Source organism: Rattus rattus, chromosome 17, assembly GCF_011064425.1.
Source record: "Rattus rattus isolate New Zealand chromosome 17, Rrattus_CSIRO_v1, whole genome shotgun sequence".
Taxonomy (NCBI): domain Eukaryota; kingdom Metazoa; phylum Chordata; class Mammalia; order Rodentia; family Muridae; genus Rattus; species Rattus rattus.
The window spans coordinates 7,639,022-7,653,708 of record NC_046170.1 but is presented as its reverse complement, the minus strand read 5'-3'; positions in this window follow the sequence as shown (position 1 = coordinate 7,653,708).

The following is a 14,687-nucleotide window of genomic DNA, read 5'->3' as shown; positions in this document are numbered from 1 at the left end:
ACTGAAACATTAATAGCTCTTCAGTGGCTTACCACCACCTTGTAGCTCACTATAGCCTGATCACAATCTTTCATTTACGCTTCTCTCAGTGGCTACCAGACACTTTTCATAAACCCGAAGGGAGAGTCCTTAGTGACTTTTATGTACATCGGATTAGCAAGCCTGATAAAAATATTACTATAACTTATACTAACAATAAAATTTCAAATCCTGACTCTCTTACATGCTATAAGCCAAGGCAGAATTAATTTTTATTTTCCATTTTAATTTCAAAATCATCTCTCTTTAAAGGAAAGTAGTGTACAAGAATGGGTAACAGATATATTACCCTATTCTTTTAATAGGATTATAAGATAAATATCCCCAGTGTTGATGATCAATAGAAAACTATCCTTATGAAAGCATTCATGGGAAAAAGGCAAAGTATTTAGGACAAGTTTTCTTATCTACCTTTAAATTACTTTGTCCAGAAAGGCATCATGGACACATGGGCCCATAACAACATTACCGTTTACTATTATTGAAGTATTTTGGGCATTAAAGCCAATCTAAAGTTTTGATATGCTGGACAAAGTGGTGCTATGTATGATTATGTAGTGGTTATGCATGTTCTTGATATATGAAGTACACTTTTAGGCTACCCTGAATTTAAATTATGCTCACGAAGGCCAATACACAGACCATTAGACTGTCACATTTACTTTACCAACAAACTTACTAGAACTCCCATATTCAGAATAGGACAATGGGGATCCAAATTGGTTTGGTTTTTGTTTGTTTGTTTGTTTTTTTGATTCATTGGTTTTAGTTTTGAGATTTAATGATTCCTCTCTTAAACCTCTTCAAGCAATGCATTCTAACTTTGTTAAAATTTTGTATTTATGCAATTATTTTGTCCTTGCAATATTGACACATCAGATGATTCCTTGCATACATATCAGTGGTAACTTATCAAATATAATATTGCCACACGTTACAGTCATTACTATGTCTGTGGTCTTTGTGTGTCCCAAGAACAAGTCTCTTTTAATGCTTGCCCAAAAACTCTGTGCCAAATGACAGGTGAAACAAAGTTGGTCTCTTTCTGCTCCCTTTACTTGTAAGGCTCTTTTCTGAAAAATTGAGGTATCCACGCATGCATAGAGGCCTCTTGGGATCAATTCAGCCTCTACCTTCTGTATTATTTGAGCAACCATTTTTTAATATCTACACAAACATATCATCTAATATTAGTAAGCCATTTTTAATAAAATTCTCACTACGAGTATAGTCAATACATATTTAAAGTGGCTTATGATAAGATGGTTGAATTATATTCATCTGATGCCTTTCTCACCCCAAATTTCCTGCCGATGACACAAACTTTATAGCAAACACGTTTTGCACCAAAAAATAAAAAATGTGTAAGTGTGTACGTGCATATATAACCCGAAAGGGAACTTGGATGCATCAGAATACCCAGTGAGGAAAGAATCCTCGGAAAGAGACAAATGTGTCTTTGAGAGTTTGCTTAATCATATGCTTAAAGTAAGACAGGTCTCTGCATGAGATGTAGAAATCTCCCAGGAGCAGCCGGCTCCACACTGAGAATCCACAGAGGGCTGAGCTATCTGTATTTTGGAGAAGGAAAGCGGGTGCTGAGAGCTAAGTAGCCAATTACTTTTTATAGCCACATAAGGACTGGAGGCAAGTAGTCCTTTGCAACATGTTGTATTATGCGATCGTTGGCTTTGCAGGGAATCTCACGAATGTATAACCTTCTGATTGCCTTTTTGATTGAAAGTTCCATCTGAGATCAAGGCAGTGCAACCAGTAATAAGATTTCAAAAAATCCCATCACTAGCACTGTTGGAAAGGTTGAGCGTGCCTGAAATCCCATCACTGTCAGTCAAAGAGATAAGGTAACAGTGGGCATCACTATAAAAGCTGCATGAATGCACAATTTAAACATGAACATCAACACAAAAAAGAACACACACACATTCATATGAGTGCCCATAAATATACATATGCCCATATATACACATATGTACACAAATACATACATACGCATGCACACACACATACACTTAAGTTACTTTGGATAATTTATACTAATATGTTCTCATTTCAATAATAATTTTTCATATCACAGTATCACATACTGCAAAAATACTTGAAATGATGGTTATTTTCTTTTCTGACTCTATCCTTAAATTTGAAAGAAATCTGTCTAGTGGTAAAGGTTTTTAAATGTGAGTTTTTGTTTATGAACACAATAACAGCTTATAAAGCCTGGACTTAGAATTAAGTGCATCTCACTAAGAAGCTGGATTTAGATGCTTTTGTATCATTGTATTTTTGTGGAGATAATAATTGTAGAATATATTTTGTAGGAAATAATTTTCTCTATGTTTACATTTCTTTGATCCAACAGTTTTCTTGGCTAAACAAACTCCTTTTCTTTGTTGCTCAGATAACCAAAAAGTGAATAAAATGTTTACTATCATTGTTGTTCTTGTTTATAATAATTATGATGTCTTCATTGTTTATCATTAAAGGAGATATTTATTTTGATCATTTTCTGTGTAGTTGGCACAGTTATTGATCAGAGTACATCGTTAATATTTACAGTATCCCAGTACCATTATTCTGGTTGTACCTCCACAAATCCAGAACATGGAATTAGAATTTCTACTGTTTCTATAAGAAATGTGCCTATTACATTTTCTGAACCTCTACCAGAGCTGAAATTAAGCGACATAGGATTTGTGAAAAATGTGATGGTTTCTTCAATGTTTTCCACCATGTGCAGAGTGAGGTTAATTGAGCATATTTAAACGAATCAATGGAATGTGCTTTGTGTCTTTAAACAGTATTCAAACCTGGGTTTACTGGAGGCTAACTAAGCAGAGCTCCTAACTTCCCTTAAACAGTCCTAGCTCTGAGTATATTATGAGATTTCAAACGGTAAGATTGAGAAAGTAAGTTACCTACTGCTCTACAGAAGGAGGCAGCTAAAAATGAAAAAGCAAGAAGACGTCGTGAGAACTTTGCTTTGTAAAGGTGGAAATGAAACAATGAGTACTAAGAAGCCATAGATTTTTTTCCATCATATCAGAGGATAAATTAATTTTTAAAAGCACCTAAAAGGATCAATAATATATGTGAACTGTGAAGAATTAATCCAAGTCAAATATTCAGAGAACACCCTAAAGGTGCCTAAATCATGGCAAGCACTTTGAGCCACTGAAACAAAAAGATGTTCAGGAATTTATTAAGGGATTTGCCACCATTAATTAGGAGATCTGATAAGAGAGATGGAACTGAACTTTAGTCTTCTGGGTCATTTCTGGCATTGGGACATTACCAGTGCTTTGAATGTACTGAGAGAAGCTCAACAGAAAGGACTTCCTGGTGGCATGGGCTCCTGTGGGATAATCCCTCTAACCTTAGTTAACCAGACCCAACCTGACTCACATCTTGAATACAAGTCTATCTTTCACTTAGCTATACAAATAGATAATAGCTTTCTCTATCGTTATCCACAGATTACAGAAGAGGCTTCTTAAGAGGAATACCGGAGAATGCTGCCTGAAGAAAAGGACTAAGGACAACAGGGACTTCAAAGAAAAAAACAGCCAGGACTTCAAAAGAAAAGGAGAGGTCACTAAAGCCACATGTTAGTCCTTTCAGATCTCCCCCTGTGTATTTAAAAGTCTTTGGGGCCATGCGGATATGAGCAATATTTTAACAGTTACTGTCTGATATTGAAAACAGCAATTATGAACCATTGGCTTGGATAATTCCTTATTTCCCTTGAATATGACTCTTGGGCTCTTGGTAGGTTTTTATTCATTTTTTTTTTTTTTAGATTTTAATTCAACATCTACAGTTTGAGAGCTATGGATTATTTGCCAGGTTTGACAATTTCATGTGTAACTTGATGATCAAAGTTTATTGTCAGCACTATCAATAATGATTGTTCAATAAACTTTTAAAATTCCTTCCTAACAAGAGATGTCTTTTCTAGATAGTGTCTGTGACAAGGGAACCACATAGGCTTAACATATTTCCATTGTTTCTCAAAGAAATGACTTATGATTAGGTAAATTAGTACAGAAGCTAATACATGATGAAACGTTAGACTTATCTTAAATAATGGGGGGGGGCTTCCAAAGACACAGAGAGAGAGAATACCACAACCTGCCGATTCATTCACAGTATGTTGCCACAGGCTGTGCTAACATTGCATCTTCACCATCTTAGAACTAGCTTTGTAGACAAGCTAGCCTCAAATTCACAGAGATCTACCTGCCTCTGTTTCTGAAGTGCTGGGATTAAAGGTATGGGTAGAACACTATTGCCTGACCAAGTCATTGTCTCTTAAAATATGCATGTCACAGACTAGGGTTTGGTTATGGAGACCTGAATATCAATGTTGAGTCAGTAGCTATTTTAATGGACTTCCCAATATTCAAAATCTCATGTGACTCTCTTGCTCTTTTCCCTCTCTGTCCCCTCTTCTCCTCATTCCCCTCACCCCTCTCACTCTACCTGCTAATGGCCAACCTCTACTCCCTCTCTCTGTCTTTCTCTGTCTTTACTACCCTCTCGACTCCCCTCCCCAAATAACCTAAATAAACTCTATTCTATACTAAAAGAAAATCCCATGTGACAATTTTTCACATCCTTATTTAGAGAATAGCATAACTAAAATATTCAAGTGTTCTAGATGATTATGATACAGTAAGTTCTTGCCTCAAAGTATGATGATGTGGGAGAAGGAAGAGTATAAAAATAGAAGCATTAAATTGATAAAATATGATAAGAAATGGATAAGAATGAGACATTCGAAGTAGATTTCACTAGGAAAATTCTGAGTTGCCATGTTTTATAAAAGAAAATCATAGAAAGAGCTAGAGTAGTGGTACTTTAGTGGTTCTCCTATAGCAAATAAATGGCAGATGCAGTAAATGCAAATGGTGGGTATGCGTCATCATGGGTAAGGAGAAAGATTCAGAAGATGTGGAGAGATGAGCCGACACCATAAAAATATTAGAATTAACAGCTCTCACACCCTTCATGTGTACAACTAGAATGGCAATGGCATAGTGACCTGCAGAATTTTGGAAGGTGTTTAAAATTAAGCAGGGATTAAAATTAAGGCATCATGCCAGTCATACACGGACTCTAGAACTGATCTTAAGTCTCTCCTTGACTTGTGATTTTTTTTTTAAATATCACTGATCTTACTGTATGGAGATAGGATAGAATGATAGAATGACATGCAAATAGGATTGTTTTAGCCCAGGAACAAATTTGCCTTTGAGTGCCACAGTGTTAATGACCTGATAAGAGTAGGATTCTGGTAGAATATCCATAGTCATGGTATATACACTTGATGAGCAAAATAAAAATGAGAGTGAGTTACTTTTTCAGTACCAAAAGGTCAGCACTGAAAACATACAAGTAATATTAATTACACAAATTAAACAAGCCAAACAAAATGTAGTTGTACACACACTCTATCTTAATAGGTGTGTTTGTGTGTATCATGCATATGTGTGTATACATATACATTTATGTATATACTACATCATTGGCAATCTAGAATGTCTTGCACACAAAGTAATGAGAAACACTATTTTAAGAGGATGTACCCAAAGAGTATTAACTTCATTTCATTGCTAGCATGTATTCTGTGTATAATCATGTATATGGTGAGAGCATTCTTAGTTGATTGGCTTGCTGATTGACATGATAATTATAATGAGGCGTTTGTTCCTGTTATGAAAGTAATACAAAACTCCAGCTATACCAGTTATAGAAAACTGGTTATACTCCAAAACTCCAGTTATACCTCCAGCTCTTTTGTCTTTTTCCTTTACAGACATGGTTCTTGTTCATGCTGGCCTTGAACTCACTCTGTAGTCTAGGAAATCCTTTAGTTTATGATTATCTTATCTATTTTAGCAGGTTTTGGTATATTCTTGTTGTAATATAGTTGGTCCCAGGAATATAGTCTTGCACAATAATTATTTAGCAGACACAAACACAAAAAAATCATGGAGAAGGCATTACTAGATATATTTTTGAATATCAGATACAGCTTATGACCTAAAAAATTTTTTAGTTAATTTTATTGTTTTTTTTTTTTTATTCTTTATCTTCTTTTACAGTCCAGTCTTTACCCTCCTCCTGGTCCAGCCTCTAACTGTCCACCACAACATTCTATATCTCCTTGCCTTCCTGTCTACAGGAGTGTATACCCACTCCCGAAACCCTCACCCCCAACCCACCAGACATCCCCACCACCCTGGGCCTCAAGTCGCTTGAGGATTAGGAATAAATTCTCTAATTAAGACCTAGCAGTCCTTTGCTGTATATGTGTTGGGGAACTCATATCAGCTTATGCTTGATGCCTGGTTGATGGCTCAGTGTCTGAGAGATGCCTGGGGTCCAGATTAGTTGAGACTGCTGGTCTTCCTCAGGTTCTTCCAGCTTTCCCCTAATTCAACCACAAGGGCCACCAGCTTCTGTCCATTGGTTGGGTGTAAATATTTGCATCTGACTCTTTCAGCTGCTTCTTGTGCCTTTAAGAGAGCAGTCACGATAGGCTCCTTTTTGTGAGCACATCATAGGATCAGTAATAGTGTTAGACCTCGGGGTCTCCCCTTGAGTGGATCCCAATTTGGGGCTGTTGCTGGGATTCCATTCCCTCAGGCTCTTCTCTATTTTTGACCCTGTGGTTCTTTCAGACAGGAACAACTCTGGGTCAGAGTTTTTGACTGAGGGATGGTAACCCCATCTCTCTACTTGTGAACTCCACAAGTCTCCTCTTCCCACACTAGGGCATTTCTAAGGTCCCTCCCTTTAAGTACTGAGAGTCTCTCACCTCCCAGGTCTCTGGTACACTCTAGAGTATCTCCCTCCTACTTCCCAAGGTTTTCTAATTTTATTCTTTCTGTTGGCCATCAGAGTTTCAGTTCTGTTTCCCCAAATACCTGACCATGTTTCCCTCTTCCCTTCCCTGTCCCCTTTTCCACCCAGGTCCCTCTGTCCCTACCCCATGTCCCATGATTTAAAACCTTTAGAAAATAAGACACTGAGGAAACAACTTAATTCGCATTATTTTTTAGATTATATATTTAGTTTTGAAAATCTGAAATTATTATATAATTATATCACACCCCTTCTTTTTACTCTCTCCAAATCATTTCATATACCTTCCTTCCTTTCAAATTAGTTTTTTCTCACTAATTTTCTTGAAAAATAATAATATACCCAACTTCTATATCAAGTAAACAATAGAGTTATAGAACATATTTCCTTAAGATGACAAGTAAATAAATTATCAAGGTAATAGTCAAGTTCTGTGACTTATGATTGGACAGGAAAAACATGATTCCTGTACATACATAAAAATTACCGAGTATGATAGCTAATCTTGGTCATTAATTTGATTCATCTGAGAAGAAGGATTCTCAACTAAAGAGCTACCTCCATCAGACTGACCTGCTAGAATGTATTTTAGGACATTTTATAGATGACTTTTTGATGAAGGAAGACCCTTTCCACTGTGGTTGGTAACATTCCTATGTAGGTAGACCTGAGTTATATAAACAACAACAACAGCAACGACAACAACAATAACAACAACTACAACAATAGTTTCTAGTAATGTGACTGTGATCAAGTCAGGGGTCACACAGGGATGACAGAGATATAAAAATCTGTGAGTAGAGTCAAATGTTGGTGACAATATTGAAAGTGAAGAGCTTCCTGCACTGTTTCTCTTACCACACAGCAATGATACCATGACTTCATGAGGAAACATAACCTATATTACTTACTACGCTTGTTTATTATGTGAGGTGTGGAAGACACTAAATGTGTTCTTGCTGAAAGTGCAAATTTTACATATGTCAATTAAATCACATTGGCAGAGATAAAAACAGCAAACAGATATTGATTTTGAAAATGTGCTAAGCTCAAATAACAAAAATAAAAATTACTTTATTATAATTTCTCCTCATGAATGTGATCATAGTAGGATACTGTCATATTTATTTAATTATTAAATTGTTTATAATTTAGGGTAAGTGGGAATAACAGTGAAATCAAACACTTAACTCACAAAATAATAACTGAAAAAAATACAAAAACTATGAAGGCAATAAACAGGGACAGTATCAACAGGCGTTGATGAATACAGAGAGGCGTCAGATGGCATAACTATGTTGTGTGTGCATAGAGATTGTATGCAAACCACTGCAATTTAAGTAACATTTCTAGCAAAACTGACATAACACAGGTTGCCTTGTTCATAGTTAAAAATGTCTAACCATTAAAAGGTTAATTGTTGGAGATGGAAAAAATTTGAAGTGATACAAAGAAACTGCATTTTTAAATATTATCACACACACACACACACACACACACACACACACCAATATACACATGTGCAGGTAGATGATTTTCAGATTGGGAAAAGGCACTGTCACAATAATTATTGCCCCACAAATAAAACTATGAATTTTTGCTATGTCTCATTTTCTCCAGTTCATCAACACATACAAAGGAATACAAGCATTTGAGAGAGAGAGAGAGAGAGAGAGAGAGAGAGAGAGAGAGAGAGAGAGAGAGAGAGAGAGAGAGAGATTCTCTTCAGGATGTCCCATTGACATTCATGTTGGAAGGATGGTATGTTAGATTTTCATAGTCAATCCTTCTCATGCTAAGGCTAATCTTGTTTCTACATTTGTGCTTGAAATTATTGGTATTGATGAAAGGTAGCACAATTTTGCCAGCCTTCCATTTTGATGATGGTTTGTTAATAACATTCTAAAATGATTGTCCTCCATTTATCTATGTTGGCAATATAGAATAATGAAAGGAACAACAGGAAGTTTCTCACTGACAAATTATAATCAAAGAAAGAAATATATTTATGGGGAAAAGATGAAATCATTGAGATTGTTTGGTGAGTCAAGTTAACGGTATGAATCTGGACAGAATACATATAAGATAATTGAATTAATTTTCCATCAGCACTAAAGTCAAACCTTGTAAATTCTTTGATCAATTAAAGTGAAAATACCATAGACAATAAAAAATTAAAAGATACAGATTGCAGAGTCTGCCTATTCACTTGTGACCATAAATGCTTAAAAAATAGCTATGCTCGAAGATCGTGTGTGTTCTCCTAGGCTCCATAGAACCTAACACAGGGTATTGACAACTTACTCCATTCCAAATGTTATATCTGGCGTATCTTTCAGATCTAAACTTTCTGATTATATCCTTCATTGCTCTGCTTGTTATCTGGTGGATTTGTTCAGAATTCAGGGTTCTCTGATGTTATGATTTGATTTTATATTCCCATTTGATTTTTTCTTCTATGGCAATGTTGGACAGCCCAATATTTCAAATTAAATCATGGACTTCTCCTCTTCTATCTCCATAGATATTAAACTGTACTCTTTGGCTCCTGAACATTTGCTATCTGGGTAACTGAAATGTCTAGTATGCAGTTTTTGCTGACTGGCTTTTCTTTATGGAATAACTGAATAAGGGATCCCCAAGTCACTGTTTCACAGGCTAAAAAAAGAGGCAGAGAATGGGACAATGAAATTGTGAGAAGAAAAATATGGTATCCCAAACAAGATAGCTTCAATTGTATAACATGTTTAGTTATTTCAAAATGTAACACCAAAAAAAGAGCTCAAATTCTCTTAATCCCATCTAGATAATGAGAACAAACAATTGATGGACACTGCAAAATAATGAAAAATTTGTTTTCAGTACAAAATGAAGGGCTATGACAATGAAATGGGATTTTATTTATTCCCACCCACAATCCAGAATTAAAAAAAAAAAAAAAAGAAAGAAAGAAAAGAAAAAAACTGTTGAACTTCGGCCAGGTTAGGCCCTGTGGGGTTAGGATTCCCATAAGTTTTGTCAGATGTTAATCCATACATATTATTTTAATAACTACATGAATTGAGAAGGCAATATTCAAAAAATGAGGTGATTAGGTACAACTTATAGGCTCACGTATTTGGAAAGCTCAGACTACAATCTGCGGGTGAACTGTAGTCAGTTAACCTTGCTAGGAGAGATGGCAAATCTGATGGCCCTTGTTATTCTTCTTATTCAATGTTGCTTTTGTAAGATTCCAAGGCTATCTTCATCATGTCATTGATTTACACAGTTTCATTTATAAACAGTACTGAAATATCCTCTGGGATTCATAGATTTCTTAAACGTCTCTTTGCAAACATTCAGAAAACTCAGGCTTTTGTCTATTACCTGTGAACAAGTTGAGAAATCATAGCATTTTTGTCTAGCTTTTACTATACACCCAAGTTAACTTGATATGTAAACATGATTTCTAATGTGATACAGCTCCCCTTTTATATCGAAAAGACATATAAAAAAAGCCTTCTTTATAACTCTAAAATTCAATGTAAAATCATTTGGTAATGGTTCAATTCTCTGACACTTATGACATGGGTAGAAACCTGACCGTGACCTCAGGCTTGTCTGTGAGTCTCTGTTTCTCTTTGCCTATTGGGAAGAAATGGGCTTTTCTCAACACACCTGGAAAGAAGAAAGAGGCATGTGTCTCAGTCAATGACACTAAGAGATAACAGACTATTAAATTCTCATTCATGAGAGAAAATTTCAGCAGAGAGGCCTGGGAAATGATTCTCTTCCTTGCCACCTGGTGCTGAAAACCTTCATATACCTGCCTACAATAAAAAGTCCAAAAGGAAAAATCTGTCTTTCAAAATACACCTGGTACGTATTTACTCAACCAGTGTGTACTGGATACTCCCATCTGCTAGAGATTATATTGAGTTCTGAGTATACAAGTGGAAATGAAAATGGCATAGCTCTCACCTTCTCGGATTTAACAGAGTTGTGGATGCCAACAGTAGTCTAAATAAGCATGCAAAAAAAAAATCACCTCAAATGGGATATTGTGGGATGTGTCTTGGGAGTGTCAGAATCAAAGGGAGTGTGCAGTTTTCACAGGGTCCCCCGCACAAGGGTTCATGAGAAGGTTAAGGACTAACCTGGATATTGAACACCCATGCATCATAGCATAGACCTGAGCCATATTAACTCACAAACTTAGAAGGTATCTTTAAACACCATCACATGCAGGCGAACTTATTGCCTAAACCATATAGAGACAATATAATAAGCAGAAATCCCTGAAGAGCTAAGAAGAAATATTTTGAAGATCTGTAAAAGGAAATAATAAGGGTGACTTACTTAATTAAATGAGATTGGAAATTCTGAAGAATAAAAATGCCATTTAAGCTAACATTTAAAGGACAAGAAAAAGTTAACTGAGTTAGTGCAGAGAGAAGAATTAGTAGTATACCATGGTAGTATGCCTCCAATCAGGAAAATAACTAATTTGAAAGCCAAATGAAAGAGGGCTGAGGAGTAGCTCAGACTTGGAAAAGGACAATTTAATATTAAATGAAGTAGAGAGATAGCTAGTGGAACAGATCAGTGAAGTTAATACTTACTTTAATTATTGATTAATTGGCAAGTCATCTCTGTTTACTTCCAATGTTGATATTGAAGAGATGAATGGAAAGAAAATTGAGAAACATGAAAAAAAAAGAAAGTTTTATTCTGGAGGTAGCATTTTAGGTATCAGAAGTTTAGGCATGGTGGTCGATAAATTGAAGCACATAGTAGGTAAGAGAAAAAAGGATATCCAGGTACTGCTAATAAAAGGTTCAAGTAGGAGAGAAGACAGGGAGATCAGAGAGAGAGAGAGAGAGAGAGAGAGAGAGAGAGAGAGAGAGAGAGAGAGAGGTAGAGAGAGAGAGAGACAGAGAGACAGAGAGACAGAGAGAGACAGAGAGACAAAGAGACAGAGACAGAGACAGAAAGATACAGAGACAGAGACAGTGTCACAGAGAGAGTGAATGCAGAATGCAGAACCCTACAAAGAATCCCAGGAGAAGCAGAGACCAATACAGAAAAAGATATAATATATATACAGATATACAGATAGATATAATATATATACAGAAATACAGATAGATGTGAATGATATTAACAAATCAATACAATACAAATATATTGATAATACCTACTAAATATATCCTCTGTGAGCGACCACTGAGATTGAGATTAGATTAAATTGAATATAATGGGTAAAACCATTTTAATGACAGAGTTAGTGGGACCTTAAGTAAGAGGGATTCAAGTAATTACGGGTAAATACCTTACAAGAATTAATATGTGTACATAAGGTCAGATCAACAATTTCAACAGTAATATGTCTGTTTTGCTAATTGTTGGAGATGTTGAATAGTGTCTAATCAGTAAATGAAGATAACTTAATGACTGGGGAAACAATGACAATAAACAGTAGAATCAAATTTCTGCTGAAATGCAAGGCATGGAGACTAATTCTCTCTGAGAAGAGAATTAATTTATTGTTGACATGGAGCCCTCATTTCATTTTCAATCACCAGAAATGGCAAACAGTCTATTTGACTAAAATTCGAAATAAGAATACTTGCTAAAAGCCTTGAATACCCTATCCACTGCGCTGGGGGTTGTGGATACTCCAGTTACCATCATCCTTTGGCCTTCATCTTGGTTCTTGGATTTAGGTGAAGGTGGCAGATGCATAGACAGAAACAACAGCACAACCCAGCAAAAGTAAGCAAGACTATGAGCGAAAAGAAGGAAGAGAATTCAGATAACGTAGTCCTGGAGGATTTTTCTGAGGTTTTGCATGTGTGAAGTGCTCTAAAAGAGAGTGATCTCTGACAGATGTGTCTGGCTAGCAAGGCCTGGGGATTCCTCCTTTCTCTGTCAGTGGAGTGCAGGGATTACAAATACACTGTCATCTCAGGCTTTTGATGTTGGTGCAAGAGATCAGAACTCAAGTAATTACACTTCCACAGCAAGCACCAACTGAGATGTGTCTTTAGCCCTTTCATCAGATTGTCTAAAATAAAGAACTCTTTGCATTCTATCCTTAGGCAATTGTTACAGAATTATCCCATTTGATCACCTTTTTCTTTTTGCCCTTATCATTTTAGGATAAATTGCTACATGGCATATTTTTATGCCCAGCATCAATGATGAGAAACATATTTTATAAATGTCGGCTGTGTTTTGTATAAAACTGGCTATCAAAATACATTAAAGGTATAATATGCATCTCTAACAGTTGGCAAAATGTCTTAGCTTGATGGTTCAGTGACTACACAGTTCCCAGTTGCTTCAGGAATGCATTATATTTTATTAATATAATGATAGAGTTTAGTTATCCATAGCATATAATTACATGCATTAATAGTAGCTCTGTGATGTTATATTAATTATAATGAGAATTAATGGATAGTATATGAGTTTTCTGCTGCAAGGAAAAATTTGGTACTAATTACTCATGTATAGCCAGAAATGAAATATGTAAGAATTTATACTCATGTATATCCAGAAATGAATTAAACAAAATTTTAGTTTGGTGGTTCTTTTAGGAAATTATAACGTTTCAATTTTCACAAACCATGACTTTTGAAAATTAGAGCAGTATATTAGACTTTGGAACTCAAAAACAAACTTTACTGTAAGAAAGAGTAAATTGGCATGTAGCTGAAGGGTTGCTAACCAGTGTTATAGTTCAGCATCTAACATTACTATCATGAATTCTTCATGATTGGTTCACCTTCCTTCTTGAGTTAGGGCTTAAGACAACTACTTCCTTGAGCTGCACTGATATGAAAGCTAACCGTGTAGATTTTCAGCCTGCTGCTTGGGATGTTGTAAATATTGTATAAATGGACTTATATGGGAAATTGAGAGTCAATATATGTAAATAAAAGTTTGGCAAATATCTTTCCCACTGAATATATAAGAGAGTAAATTCATGGTTTGAAGATATACTCTTGGATATCTACAAATGAATATGGACCACTAGTGCACCTGAGGCCAAGACATGAAGAGATATCCATGGAAACTATATTTTCTGACCCATAACCAAGAGAGGAATTGTGATTTTGAATGGTAGACCAACCACAGTTAAAACAACAACAATAATAATAACACAATAACAACAACATAAACATGCATTCTTATTCTTACCTGGCAAGCTTATTACCTTATTACACTTAACAAGACAAAATTAATTGATAAGTATCTCCTTTAAGTGTAATTTACAAGAGATTAAGATCTTTCTAGAGGTCTATGGCTGGTAAAAGGAAAATAATATATAATGAAAATTATCATTATATTTGATAGGATTAGAAAATACCTTCTAGGCAGCCTTGCTATATTAAAATCTCATTCCTAACTGTTTACCTTTCTCCTCCTTTTGCCTGTCCTCCCCCTCCTCTTTGTTTGACAATCTAAGAAACACACAGACACATAACTGTTTCAAAGTGTCCTTTCTTTTCTCAGTGTTTTGCAACTTACTTCTAATCATGGTGGACATAGAGAGAAGTGGTTTTCTATATCTGTATCTGTCAGCATCTATTTCTGTATCAGTATGTATAAGATTATGTAACTTTCACTTATTAAATTACCCAGTCTTTATGCCTTCCTGGAAGCCATTGTGGTATTTAAAGTAAGAGTCATTGTAACCATATTGAACCTGATAAATACATACCTTAGACACTATTAAGCCATATTCATTCTCCTTTATAATTAATGGCACATGT